This window comes from Notolepis coatsorum (assembly GCF_963971535.1).
Source record: "Notolepis coatsorum genome assembly, chromosome: 9".
Lineage (NCBI taxonomy): Eukaryota > Metazoa > Chordata > Actinopteri > Aulopiformes > Paralepididae > Notolepis > Notolepis coatsorum.
Window position 1 is genome coordinate 64,792,649 of NC_140173.1, and position 14,401 is coordinate 64,807,049.

General features: G+C 45.4%; 1 protein-coding gene across 1 annotated transcript in view; it reads left to right on the top strand.

The window, feature by feature from the left end:
* Nucleotides 1-707: 707 nt before the first annotated feature.
* Nucleotides 708-14,401, top strand: part of tjap1 (tight junction associated protein 1 (peripheral)) — a gene marked incomplete at its 3' end in the record, with an annotated part of 199,719 nt that continues 186,025 nt past the window's right edge. Inside the window, exon 1 of the mRNA XM_084321291.1 lies at nucleotides 708-754. The remainder of the gene's footprint in view (nucleotides 755-14,401) is intronic.

Genomic DNA, 14,401 nt, shown 5'->3' on the forward strand with positions numbered 1-14,401 from the left:
GATCTGAATGCACTTTGTTGTAATTATCCTACAGAGAAAAGAAAATGCACTTGACTTTAATGCACATTTTGTTGTATGCAAAGAGAAAATGTTTAAATTGTACAATCTTTCAGCAGTCAGTCTGGAATTAATGTATGCATTCAAAAGTGCTGAATAAATGTTTTATGGGTCCATAATAGTGATTATTAATATTATTTAAGTTAAGTTTAGCCATAATCATGTCTTTTGCCATAATCAGGTAGCTAAAAAAAAAAGAAAAACATATATATATTTATATTAATCATTTTCGGCCTTTCGGCATTCGGTTTTCGGCCAACTGTTTCCTATTTTCGGTATCGGTTTCGGCCAAGAATTTCCCATTCGGTGCATCCCTAATTATTATAATATTTCTTTTCCCTGACTGTGACCTGTTTTTGGAGACCCTGTTATCGTGGAGCTTTGTTGTGTCACCAGTCCCTGTGGAAGTCATTAGTTAACATGGTACAATAAAGCAGAGATTAATCAGACAGAAGCAGGGAGAAAGTTTGCCAGCGAGCGTCTCTGGTGACACTCTCCCCTGCCTTCTGATGCTGTGGAAAAAAGAAAAGAGGGTCATGTGGGGAAGACTTGATGTAAAGGGATAAGTTGCTGCTCATCAGCTCTGCTCCGCTGCCTTTCATCTCAACCCAGCAACCTGCTCTTTTATCTTTCAGAATGCTGCCCAGGACCTGACAACCAGTGGATGAGGACAGAGCTGGAATACCGCCGCGTTTGGGTACTTTTCCGTTTACCTTTCCTCTTAAAAAAAGAAAGAAAAAATTGTTGAAACTAGTGATGCACAGATGTTCATGAATTATTTATTATTATTATTTAACACCCAAAATAAAAAATACATTTCCCCACGTGGAATTCACTTGATTGGATAAAATGACATGCTGGTGCGCCATCTAGTGGCTGAATGTTATCTATAGCACCTTGCCACCGTCAAGTAACCGTGCTTTCAAGTGCGTCTGGGAAGCTCCCCCATCCCATGAAGTCGTGCTTAACCCTTTCACTGCCACACGACAGAAGGTTAACCCTTTACTATCACACAACCGACGGTCGTTAACCGGCTGTTGTGTGGCAGTGAAAGGGTTAACCTTCTGTGCATTGTCGCAGTGAAAGGGTTAACCGTTTGATAGTGCGGCAGTGAAAGGCTTCAGACTGCCGTTCAAGTGCTGTGGTCAGAAATACGGGGTAACCATAGCAACAGATATGGAAGCTGTGAGAACGTTGTGTTTGCTATATAAAACTAACTATGTAACAAAAAAATCTATAAAGAATCAAAGATTCTATGATATAATAATGAAATATATTATTATTTGTACTTTCTTAACCGGTTGTAAATCACTCTCAGTGTAATAAAGAAATACAGTTAAAAGATGATATTTACTTGTTGTCTACTCTTAGTCCTTTTATCAGTGGACTTGAGACGTGTCTCCATTTTTATTCTAAATGTAGCTGCTGGCTTGTTTTACGTTTGGATCACTTAAGGCCAGTTCCTCGCGTGGGACGTGGAAGTGTGTTATCAGTTTATCACACATTTCCATACAAGTGTTCCCCTGGTGACCCGTAGGGAAATATGATAAAATATGTACTTCGCTCCTGTCCCCTTCCCTGTTTAATTTGAATGAATCACCCGCTGAATGTAATGGAGAAAGAAAACCTTAGAGTCTACCCCGAGGCCTGTTCAGAGTGTACAATCAAGATATTTATGGTGTGGATTATGGAGTACCGTGTGGATTTTGACGACACGATTACGGTTTGCGTTATGATGAATCTTCCGGATATATTATTAGTACGGCTGTGTCGTACCCCCCCCCCCCCGGCTGGTTCCTACCAGTCTACTTGACAGCTTGTAAAATCCGCTGATAATGATCAAAACTATGTACATTATGTTAATTGTCCCAAATGACACAATGAAGCAAATCATTTTGGACCATTGATTACATCTGCATAATGAAGCACACATGGGTATTGTAATCAGTTGTGTGTGTGTGTGTGTGTGTGTGTCACTATCGGATATGTATCGGTCGTCCACTATCTCCGCCTAACCGTGGAGCTGTCTCCTCTACCTAACTGTGGAGCTGTCTCCTCTAACTGTGGAGCTGTCTCCTCTACCTAACTGTGGAGCTGTCTCCTCTACCTAACTGTGGAGCTGTCTCCTCTAACTGTGGAGCTGTCTCCTCTACCTAACTGTGGAGCTGTCTCCTCTACCTAACTGTGGAGCTGTCTCCTCTAACTGTGGAGCTGTCTCCTCTACCTAACCGTGGAGCTGTCTCCTCTACCTAACTGTGGAGCTGTCTCCTCTACCTAACTGTGGAGCTGTCTCCTCTACCTAACTGTGGAGCTGTCTCCTCTACCTAACTGTGGAGCTGTCTCCTCTACCTAACTGTGGAGCTGTCTCCTCTAACTGTGGAGCTGTCTCCTCTACCTAACTGTGGAGCTGTCTCCTCTAACTGTGGAGCTGTCTCCTCTAACTGTGGAGCTGTCTCCTCTAACTGTGGAGCTGTCTCCTCTACCTAACTGTGGAGCTGTCTCCTCTAACTGTGGAGCTGTCTCCTCTAACTGTGGAGCTGTCTCCTCTACCTAACCGTGGAGCTGTCTCCTCTAACTGTGGAGCTGTCTCCTCTAACTGTGGAGCTGTCTCCTCTAACTGTGGAGCTGTCTCCTCTAACTGTGGAGCTGTCTCCTCTAACTGTGGAGCTGTCTCCTCTAACTGTGGAGCTGTCTCCTCTAACTGTGGAGCTGTCTCCTCTAACTGTGGAGCTGTCTCCTCTAACTGTGGAGCTGTCTCCTCTAACTGTGGAGCTGTCTCCTCTAACTGTGGAGCTGTCTCCTCTAACTGTGGAGCTGTCTCCTCTACCTAACTGTGGAGCTGTCTCCTCTACCTAACTGTGGAGCTGTCTCCTCTAACTGTGGAGCTGTCTCCTCTAACTGTGGAGCTGTCTCCTCTACCTAACTGTGGAGCTGTCTCCTCTACCTAACTGTGGAGCTGTCTCCTCTACCTAACTGTGGAGCTGTCTCCTCTAACTGTGGAGCTGTCTCCTCTACCTAACTGTGGAGCTGTCTCCTCTAACTGTGGAGCTGTCTCCTCTACCTAACTGTGGAGCTGTCTCCTCTAACTGTGGAGCTGTCTCCTCTACCTAACTGTGGAGCTGTCTCCTCTAACTGTGGAGCTGTCTCCTCTAACTGTGGAGCTGTCTCCTCTAACTGTGGAGCTGTCTCCTCTACCTAACTGTGGAGCTGTCTCCTCTAACTGTGGAGCTGTCTCCTCTAACTGTGGAGCTGTCTCCTCTAACTGTGGAGCTGTCTCCTCTAACTGTGGAGCTGTCTCCTCTACCTAACTGTGGAGCTGTCTCCTCTAACTGTGGAGCTGTCTCCTCTACCTAACTGTGGAGCTGTCTCCTCTAACTGTGGAGTTGTCTCCTCTACCTAACCGTGGAGCTGTCTCCTCTACCTAACCGTAATGGTTAAAACATCATTAGGGCTTGTGTCCATAGCCGACGTTTTATGAGTTGTCAGCTCCTTTCTGTCATTCATTTCTATGCTGGAGAAGCGTCAGGCGCGCTCCTCTTCCCAGAGCCACGCCTCGCGTTTTATGAGCTCTCGACGGCAGCGTTTTTGGCGGAGCACTCCCAGCTCATAAAGTTGAAACTAGTTCAACTTTTTTGGAAAGGAGCGCGCTCATCAATGTAACTCATCGAGGAAGGGGCGGAGCCGTGGCTGGCGCGAGCTCTGGGGAGACCCAGAAAAACGCTAGAAGCTTTTTTTTTCTTCTTTTTTCAAAGCGGTCCGCCTTGAAAAAAAGGCTTTGAGTGGACACATAGCCTTAGACTCAGTGATGATGAGGTTGATGGTTGAGATGGAACAGTGACGGTAAATGAGAGCCGGTTTTAGACATGGTTGTCAAACAGCGTCTCCTTAGTTTGCATGTTCTCATAGCGAGATGCTGTTCAGTAACAATATGATGTTCAGCAACAAACTGTTCAGTCGTCTCTCAGCCTGTTCCCCCAGCTGCACACTTGCAGACTATTTGATTTGATGTTCTTTGTGGGTTTCAGATTTCCTGATCAGATCAGTCCTAATCACTGAGCATCCATTAGAATTAACCACAGTAATCCTTACTGCTTCTGCGTTCTGATCTCTCTCTCCCCCTATTTCTCTCTCTGTCTCTCTCTATGTCTCTCTCCCCCCCTATCTCTCTCCCCCCCTATCTCTCTATCTGTCTCTCTCTATCTCTCTCTCTCTCTCTCTCTCTCTCTCTCTCTCTCTCTCTCTCTCTCTCTCTCTCTCTCAATTCAATTCAAATAGGCTTTATTGGCATGAAATATTAACATACTTATTGCCAAGTTCAACATACAAACAATAACATATATATTAAGCAATACAATATCATAATATTAGTAATAACAGTAAGGACAATCAACAAGAAACATATTAATTTACAAAATAGTCACTCGATCGGGTAGTCATTTTTCAAGTGTGGCCATTCAGATACATTTACAGGGCTTGTTCTCTTATTTTGTGACAACCGTCTACATATTTTGCAGCTAATGCTGTACACTGACTTTTCTCCCCACACATGTATAGTAGCTTTTGGTGATCAGGGAGATGGATAAACTGTGCATCAATTTTGTTTATTTTATCAAAGAAGACTTCTCTTAGGTCCTTGTATTTCTCACAGTATAGCAGGAAGTGAGGTTCTGTCTCAATGTCCCCCTGATGGCAAAGTGAACACAGCCTGGCCTCTCTGGGCAGCCAGTTTTGCCTGTGACGGCCTGTTTCTATGGCTAGACTGTGTCCACACAGTCTGTACCGTGTCAATGTTTTTCTTAATTTTATCTCATTCACAGTAGTCAGGTATTCTGCCACCATGTACTCTCTGTTTAGGGTCAAATAGAATTCTAATTTACTTTGAGATTTGGTTGATTTGTTCCAATATTCTATATAGTTTTCTTTTTGTTTTGAGATTATTTGGTTGGGCCAGATTTTTTGGTATCTGTCCTGAAGCATTTGTGGGCAGAGATTTCTGACTAGCTGGCAGAGGGGACTCTTATCTGGGTTCATCTCTTGGCTCTGAAGGGCTTTGTAGTGGTAGTCTCTCTCTCTCTGTCTGTGTCTCTCTGTCTCTCTCTCTGTGTGTGTCTCTCTCTCTCTCTCTCTTTCTGTCTCTGTCTCTCTCTCTCTTCCTCTCTCCCCTCTTTCATTATCTCTCTACCCCCTATCTCTCTTCCCTCCCCCCCCTCTCTCTCTCTCTCTCTCTCTCTCTCTCTCTCTCTCTCTCTCTCTGTCTGTGTGTCTGTCTGTCTGTCTCTGTCTCTCTCTGTCTCTCTCTTCCTCCCCTCTTTCATTCTCTCTCTCTCTACCCCTTATCTCTCTCTGTGTGTGTCTCTCTCTCTCTGTTTCTCTGTCTCTGTCTCTCTCGCTCATCCTCTCTCTCCCCTCTTTCATTCTCTCTCTGCCCCCTCTCTTTCATTCTCTCTCTCTATAATAATAATGCAGGACCTGTAGCAGAGGTCTTTAATTGGCATGCAACGACACTCAATGTTAGCGGCACACACACACCGGAACACACACGCTTGCATTGTCTGTAGGATCGCCGATGCAATACTCCTCTGCGCTTAACCCATCCCGTCGTCCTTCCCCCCAAGGGCAGACGAGGGCTGTGGCGTGAGCCACGCCTGGGGACCATCCAAGTGCTCCTGCCCGTCTTCGTCACGGACGCGACAGCGTTAGCGTTGGGAACATTTGAATATTCGATCCCATATCTACATTCGATTTTCATGTTTAGAGTTTGTTTATTAAAACCGGTTGATAGAAGTGCCTATTTATGTGCAATACCCTTTGATTTTAATGATCCATTCTATTAAAAAGAAAATAGAGTATTTTATTATTCTCTTAGCCTTACTCTTGCAACGCTTGTTGTAAATGTCTTGGAGAGTGGGAAGCCCACCTCCAATTGTGCGTTCTGCTGAACGGGCCACTCTTTGTAGTCTGCTACGGTCTTGTGCGGTGCTATTCCCAAACCAGGAGGTGATATTGCCAGTCAGGATGCACTCTATTGTGCATGAGTAGAAGTTCTTAACATATTGGACGCCAACAACGTGATCATTCGTTATTGCCCGCCATGCGTTGAACGCCAACAATGAATAAACACGTTTTTGGGATCAATATTGAATTTTTTCGCCATGGCATTCATAATTCATCCAGCCTCCCTCCGGGACTGCAGCTGCACCCTGTCTGATATTGCAACGCCTCAATACCGCCGCCTGGTGGATGATCGGGCGAGTTACACTCCACGCCAAACCGGAAGTGGCGCTGGTGCATCGAGGAAATCCCTCCGGCGGTAATATCTTGTTACGTGGACAAACACTCGAGGGCATCGGATCGCTTTCGAAACGCAATAATCAATATGATTTTGGCGTTTATTGCGTCATACAAACGGGAAATGGATCTAGCAGATCGACATCAAATAATTGGAATATTTTTCCTCCAGTCTCATCTGCGAACGGTAAGAGGAATATAACGTTATTTTCAGCCCGATTGTTTATTCATTTCACGGCAATCCATCTGCTCAACATAACCCATACTAAATAAAGCCGTTACTGACGATCAAGGAATTATAATCGACCCCCCCACCCCTTTCCTTCACGCATGATGAAGCATAATGTATACCGATCATATACATTTGAATTTTTTAATATAGCGTGTATAGGAAAGAAACGCCAATCGATAATCTATGCTTCAGGTCCTATAACTCGCGTTTTTGGAATTACAGCAGAAAACCTTAAAAACATACTTATATTCTCGACGGTATTAACACAACAATGTATGAATGAAAAAATATAACGTTCCCACATCCGGAACGATAGATACCCGATGTTGAATGGGCCATAGTAATGTCGATATAGCTATAATATTTAAAAAGTTATAGCCCTGCAAAGAAGGTAAACATCTCCATAGGGTTACAGCGCTGGCAGACTGGGCATAAGGATGGGCATACTGCGTGGCAATCAAAGTGTTAAGGATCTTCTGACTCACTTTGAACTTCCTTAGGCGCCTAAGGAAGTAGAGGTGCTGTTGTGCCTTCTTCACTACACTGTCAATGTGTGTGGTTCATGTCCTCGGATATGTGGACTCCGAGGTACTTAAAACTGTTCACTCTTTCGACCGGTGCCCTGTCGATGCTGAGGGGGCTGTAGTCCCTGACCCCCGACCTCCTGAAGTCCACAATCATCTCTTTTGTTTTGCTGACGTTCAGGGAGAGGCTGTTCTCCTGACACCATCCCGCCAGAACCTCTACCTCTTCCAGGTAGGCTCTCTCATCGTTTGCAGAGATCAGGCCCACCACTACTGTGTCGTCAGCAAACTTGATGATTGTGTTGTTCCGCTGTGCCACACAGTTGTGTGTGTGTACAGCGAGTAGAGGAGGGGACTCAGAACACAGCCCTGGGGGGCCCCTGTGTTGAGGGTGATGGATGCCGCAGGGATAATTGGCGGAGAAGTTGATTAAAAGGTGTTTGATGTAATGGGCCTAGTTTCTCCACCCTGTGAGACACAGCAGCAGAAGGAGAGAGTACGTTCCTGTTTTCACAATGACTGATTGAAGGCCCCACCGTACACACCAGGGTTTCCGATAGCCTGTAACTATGGCAAATAATGACTTCAATGTTTACTTTGAATGTTTAGATTTCACCTGACTCGCATCCTCACTTCGTGCTCTTAGTCTCCAAGGCCGCGCGGCTCTGTTCAGGCGTTGTGGAAACATACATCGCTGGAAGGCCAACCGCGCCTCCGTTAAATAAATTAAATAATAGTATAATGAAAGTAAATAAATAAATAAATGGCTGCATTCATATAGCGCTTTTATCCAAAGCACTTTACAATGTGTTCACTCACACAATCTCACACCCCCACGGTGGAGGCAACCATGCAAGGTGCCGACCTGCTCATCGGGAGCAGTTGGGGTTTAAGTGTCTCGCTCAAGGACACTTCCGACACGCTGCTCGAGAGGAACCTGGAACGTCCTCCGGATAACCAGACGACTGCTCTACCTACCGAGCCACTGTCGCCCCCAGTAGCTGCTTTGATTAAACCTCCCCTCTGGTATTAGAACAGTGTTCCGAGGCCTGCTGTACAGGACGGATTAGGAGGCTTTTCACCCTCCAGGATTAACCTACAGTAGAGGCTCCTTCAATCAACCTCCGTCTCCTCCAGCTGCAGGACATCTTCTTTCTAACTGAATGATGACGTTGATCTGCAGAGTCTCAGCTTAATCCTCTGTATATATTTATATATGAGCCGTATAGTTAAGATGGAAACCAACACAACGGGCCCTACTACTACTGTCTGTCTGACTGATGCTCACTGAAAGCTACATGGTGGGAAGTAAATTACAGAACTATCCCTTTTAACTCTTAACATCTTTTCAAGTTACAAAAGGATAACGGCGTCCTTGTGAACGGTCTTTGAACGCTCGATTGACATGTAAAACTGATGTCGGGAGCCAAGTGCTCTTTCATCTCCTGTGTCTATAGTGATGCCTTTCTGACTAGAGGAGTAGGCATGTATAGCTTCAAGATCAGGGTTATTTCAAGCAGCCTGCCCACTCTCCTAAGGCAGCTTTCCTTTACTTTCATCAGCTTTTCCATGTCCGCTCTGATTAGCATTCAGTTAACTTTAAATAGTTGATATTGAATCTTTTTATTTTTTTTAATTATTTTTTTAACATCTGTTCTTCTCCGACCCACCTGTCCAGAGAGAGCAGGTGTGTATTTTTTACATAATTCTCCAACTGACCAGAATGTATTAGAATCTGTCAATGGTCATTTCAATACAGCTCTCATTTTCAACGAGTAGATGTAATTTCCTGAGAGAATATTTTAATTAAAACGATGCAAATCAAGCCTTTCTGAAGGTGACTGCTTCGATAGTGGACTGGACACTGAACCTCACATTAACCTGTGACAACCTTGTATGACTTCTTTGTGGCAGAATTCAAACAGATAATTAATTAGAGGAATAGATGGTAAATGGTGCATTTATATATCTCTTTTTATCCAAAATGCTTTACAATTTGTTCCTCACATTTTACCCATTCACTCACATTCACACACCGACGGCGGAGGCGACCATGCAAGGTGCCAACCTGCTCATCAGGAGCAGTTAGGGGTTAGGTGTCTTGCTCAAGGACAAGTTGACACGCTGCCCGGGAGGAGCGGGAATCGAACTGGGAACCTCCAGATTACCAGACGACTGATCTACCTCCTGAGCCACTGTCGCCCCCCACAGCACCTCTAGGAAGCTACTGTACAGCAGGGAGATTAAAAAAGGATGTTCCCATCATTTCAATGGTGCTTTCAGTTGGTTACGTCATTCAGGTAGACTGTTCAATGGTGCTTTCAGTTGGTTACGTCATTCAGGTAGACTGTTCAATGGTGCTTTCAGTTGGTTACGTCATTCAGGTAGACTGTTCAATGGTGCTTTCAGTTGGTTACGTCATTCAGGTAGACTGTTCAATGGTGCTTTCAGTTGGTTACGTCATCGAGGTAGACTTGTTTCAATGGTGCTTTCAGTTGGTTACGTCATCGAGGTAGACTTGTTTCAATGGTGCTTTCAGTTGGTTACGTCATTCAGGTAGACTTGTTTCAATGGTGCTTTCAGTTGGTTACGTCATTCAGGTAGACTGTTCAATGGTGCTTTCAGTTGGTTACGTCATTCAGGTAGACTGTTCAATGGTGCTTTCAGTTGGTTACGTCATTCAGGTAGACTGTTCAATGGTGCTTTCAGTTGGTTACGTCATCGAGGTAGACTTGTTTCAATGGTGCTTTCAGTTGGTTACATCATTCAGGTAGACTGTTCAATGGTGCTTTCAGTTGGTTACGTCATCGAGGTAGACTTGTTTCAATGGTGCTTTCAGTTGGTTACGTTATCGAGGTACTACACGGAAATAGCGTGAACCTCCACACGCATTACGTTCCCCCAGTGAAAGTTGTCGCTGTCAAGTGAAAAGAAGCGGCTGGTGACGGAGGAGGCATGCGGTAGTTCTACACCCTCCCCAGGCCAACAGTGGGGCAATGCGCGCAACGACCAGGAAGGGAATAGGCATAACGACTAAATTGGGATGGGTGAAAAATACAGAAAGGCCAAAAATCCACTTCAAGATTTCAAGCTGTTTTTGGCTGGGCTCCGCCCATACTCGCAAAGCGCTTTGAGTGACAGTCACCCACAGTCTGCACTGGCAGACAGAGAGAGACATAGAGAGATTGAGGGGGATACTAAATAATTTCGCCGCGGGGGGCATAATCCCACGGGACAATGCATTGGTAACTTGTTTCAAATGACAATATATACCCCTGTGAATATTATTGCATGGATCGGAATACGGGCGCGCGCGTGGGAGGGAGCGTGCACAATGATATTTTGCAGCAGGTTGACAGTGATATGCGAGTGCTCCCGACTGTGTGTGTTTCCCTGCGCGCGTGGTCGGGAGATTGTGGGGTGCTCCGTGTCCCTCTCTCTCTCTCTCTCCCTCTCTCTTCCCTTCCCGCATTTCACTGTATGCCCTGGTATGTATGTGACAAATAAACCTGTTGATTCTTGATTCTGTCTCTCTCTCTCTCTCGCTCGCTCGTTCTCTGCTCTCTCTGTCGGCACCCGTGCCACGTCAACCCGTTTGAGGAATTGTTGATTGTGGGCGGTGACTACAACCAGTGCCTTATTCACATCAGCAAAACAGTCAAATCAGAATGGCTTAGTTCAGTGAGGGAGGATCTTGTGAACTCGAGACTGGAGTGATGAGCCAAAATGAGAATTGGAGACACAGACCCCATTGATACAACCCCACATTGCTAGAAAACAATGCTAAACACTGGAAAAGGCAATTTATAAGACATGGGACCTTTAAAAACAACAAAAATGCTATTACCGTAATCCAGCGGTTCTCAATCTATGGGTCGCAACCCAAAGTGGGGTCGCGAGTAGGCGACAGTGGGTCGCGCATTGGCAAAACAAATTAAAAAGAGAATAAAACCGAAGACCAACTCCAGTTTTCGAGTTTTCCACCTGGCAGCTGTTTGTATTTGCCATGTCTCGCCCCTTCATCAACGGAGGCCGACACAGTATTCCAATACACATCTCACTACATCCAGCGCATACTTGCGGAAACCACATAAGATAAGATAAGATAAGATATTCCTTTATTGATCCCCTTGGGGAAATCTCAGGACATCTCGTCTTTTGTGTGTAACCTTGACACTCGCAATGGATATGTTTGTTGTCAGAAGCGCGGAGAGAGAAAAGAAGCAGGGATTTTCCTTGCAGACAAAAACAACCCATTGGCAGAGAAATGTGCTGATAATGAATGGCTGGCACAGCTGGCATATCTAGCCGAGATCTTTGAGGGTGAGATCTACTCAGCTTGATGGCTTTTTGGAGGTACAGAATGTTGCAAGAAATATTTGAAGCCACTTATCTGTAGCCACATAGAAGGGCTCATTGAACAATTTGGGAACTATTTTCCCAAAAGAAAAGCGCATGTGAACACATTTTCTTTAATTTTCTTTATTTTCTGGCAACATATTTGGGTTAAATATGCCTTGTTTTATAAATGTGTATAAAAAAAACAATTCCGTTGCTTTTGTTGATAATATTCATAAATTGTATTGATAACATAGTGCTGTAATAAAATGTTCTAATAAATAGCCATGATCAAGTTCAACATGTGCTTTTATTTTGATATTCCTTATTTCCACGTTGAAATTACACAATATTATGTGTAAAAAATTATACCGTCCAAGCCTACAACACACACACAGCTCTTTGTTCCCTGTTTCCATCCCCCTAGGAAAAACAGCCTTACATGACAAAATGTAGTTTGTTGTTATAGCGCCACCATCTGGCCGCACCCCCCTTGCTCCTCAGCAACACACCCGGCAAGCGTGAAGTCGATCAGATGACCGGTTCTCGAGATATGGAAAGGACAGGACAGACAGATAGACAGCGATCCATTCCTGTATAGTAGTTAGATAACACTAAACCTGAAGTATTTGGGCTCTTATTTCTGTACCAGTGCAGATGCTGGCGGAGATGTGTTGGCAGATTGGTGGGTTGTGAGGCAAATTCTTTCTGCTTGTGCCTGTTTGGTGATTTCCTGGCTGAACATGAACCTGCTTGAGCCGGAACCCACTGACACAGCGCAATTCTGGTTTCCTTTTTGGTACAAGATCACATCTGCAAGGGTGTTCAGCAACATTCCCACTGCAGTCCACCCCACTTTGAAGTAAACCCATCGACCATTTTTTTTTTTTTTTTTTGATATTTTTGCACAAATCTTTCCAATATTCACAAGACATCTTTCCACAGCATAATATGCAACATCCAAGATTTGTCTTTTTCTTTTTCGTAACATCATACAAAACATACAAAAGACTCATACAAACACATTAACAACTGACATGGAAATTAAAAAAGCACTTACAAAAAAATAACATTACTATACATTGTGCATATATATCCCTGATGCACATACGTTACATGTAGACCGATCTACCTGCCGGTTCATGCAATAGAACCGGCAGACCACTTCTTTGTCCTCCGCAAGGACCGGACGACAGAGTCACTAAAGACGAAAGGAGGCGGCATTGCCTTCATGATAAACAAGGAGTGGTGCGATATAGGCAACGCAAAGGAATTGTCTAACCACTGCTCCCCAGACCTGGAGTTCATCACGATCAAATGTCGACCCTTCTTTCTTCCGAGAGAGTTAACGTCCATCATCCTCATCGGAGTGTACATCCCACCACACTCGAACACTGAGGCCGCACTTTCAAAACTGCACGACGAGGTAAACAAACAACAGATAGCTAGCGTTGACGCTGCCATTCTGGTTCTGGGCGATTTCAACAGCGCGCGTCTTAAAAAGGTGTTGCCGAATTTCTATCAGCATGTGACCTGTCCCACCAGAGGCGAGAACATATTAGACCATGTATACTCGCAATTTAAGAATGGGTACAAGTCACAGGCTCTTAGCCCATTCGGTAAGTCCGATCACGCCGCCATTTTTCTTTTGCCAAAGTATAAACAAAGTCTCAAGCGAACGCCGGTGGTCTCGCGAGAGGTTAAGCGTTGGACTGTGACGTCAGAGGAGACACTCCAAGCTGCACTTGAATGCACAGACTGGAGGGTATTCCGTGATAACACAGCCAATATTAACGAATACACTGAAACGGTGCTTGACTTTGTCTGTACTCTGGTAGAAGAAACAATCCCCTCTACCACAATTAGAATCTACCCAAATCAAAAGCCCTGGGTAGATAAATCCGTCCGTGAGGCTCTGAAAGTGCGCACATCAGCCTACAACTCCGGCCTGGTGACAGGCAACATGGAAGAACACAAGACGGCAAGATACAACGTCAGGAGAGCAGTAATAGAGGCAAAACGGCGTTACAGGGATAAAGTTGAACTTCAGTTTGAACAGGCTGACACTAGAGGCATGTGGCAGGGCCTCAGAACAATGACAGATTACAAAGGCACCTCCCTCAAGCTGAACAGTGACATATCCTTAGCAAATGATCTCAACTCCTTCTATGCGAGGTTTGAGGCTGTGAATAACAACACCAGCCTACAAACCACGGCAATGGGGGGGGGGGGGTCTGCTGATGGAGACTCAGTGTTCAGGGTAACAGAGCATGAGGTGAGACGGATCTTTAAAAAAGTGAATATCAGGAAGGCAGCAGGACCGGACGGCATCCCCGGCCGCGTCCTAAAAGTCTGTGCCGACCAACTGGCCCCGGTATTCACTGACATCTTCAACCTGTCCTTGGAACAGGCTGCAATCCCCACCTGTCTGAAGAAGTCCACCATCATCCCTGTACCCAAAAAATCTACGCCCGCTTGCCTCAACGACTACCGCCCTGTAGCCCTCACCTCCATAGCCATGAAGTGCTTTGAGAAGCTAGTGAAGGGCTACATCTGTTCCTCCCTCCCCATCAACCTGGACCCCCTGCAATTTGCATATCGCCCCAACAGGTCCATGGAGGACGCCATAGCCCATGTGCTGCACACAGCAGCATCACACCTGGACAAGAGGCAGGGGAACTATGTGAGAATGCTGTTCATCGACTACAGCTCAGCATTCAATACCATAGTCCCCTCCAAACTCATAGCCAAGCTCAGGGACCTGGGCTTGAACTATGACCTCTGCCAGTGGGTCTTGGACTTCCTGACAGGCAGACCCCAGGTGGTAAGAGCAGGCAACTGCACCTCCTCATCCATCACGCTCAACATAGGGGCCCCCCAGGGCTGTGTTCTGAGCCCCCTCCTCTACTCCCTGTACACACACGACTGTGTGGCTCAGCGGAACAACAACACAATCATCAAA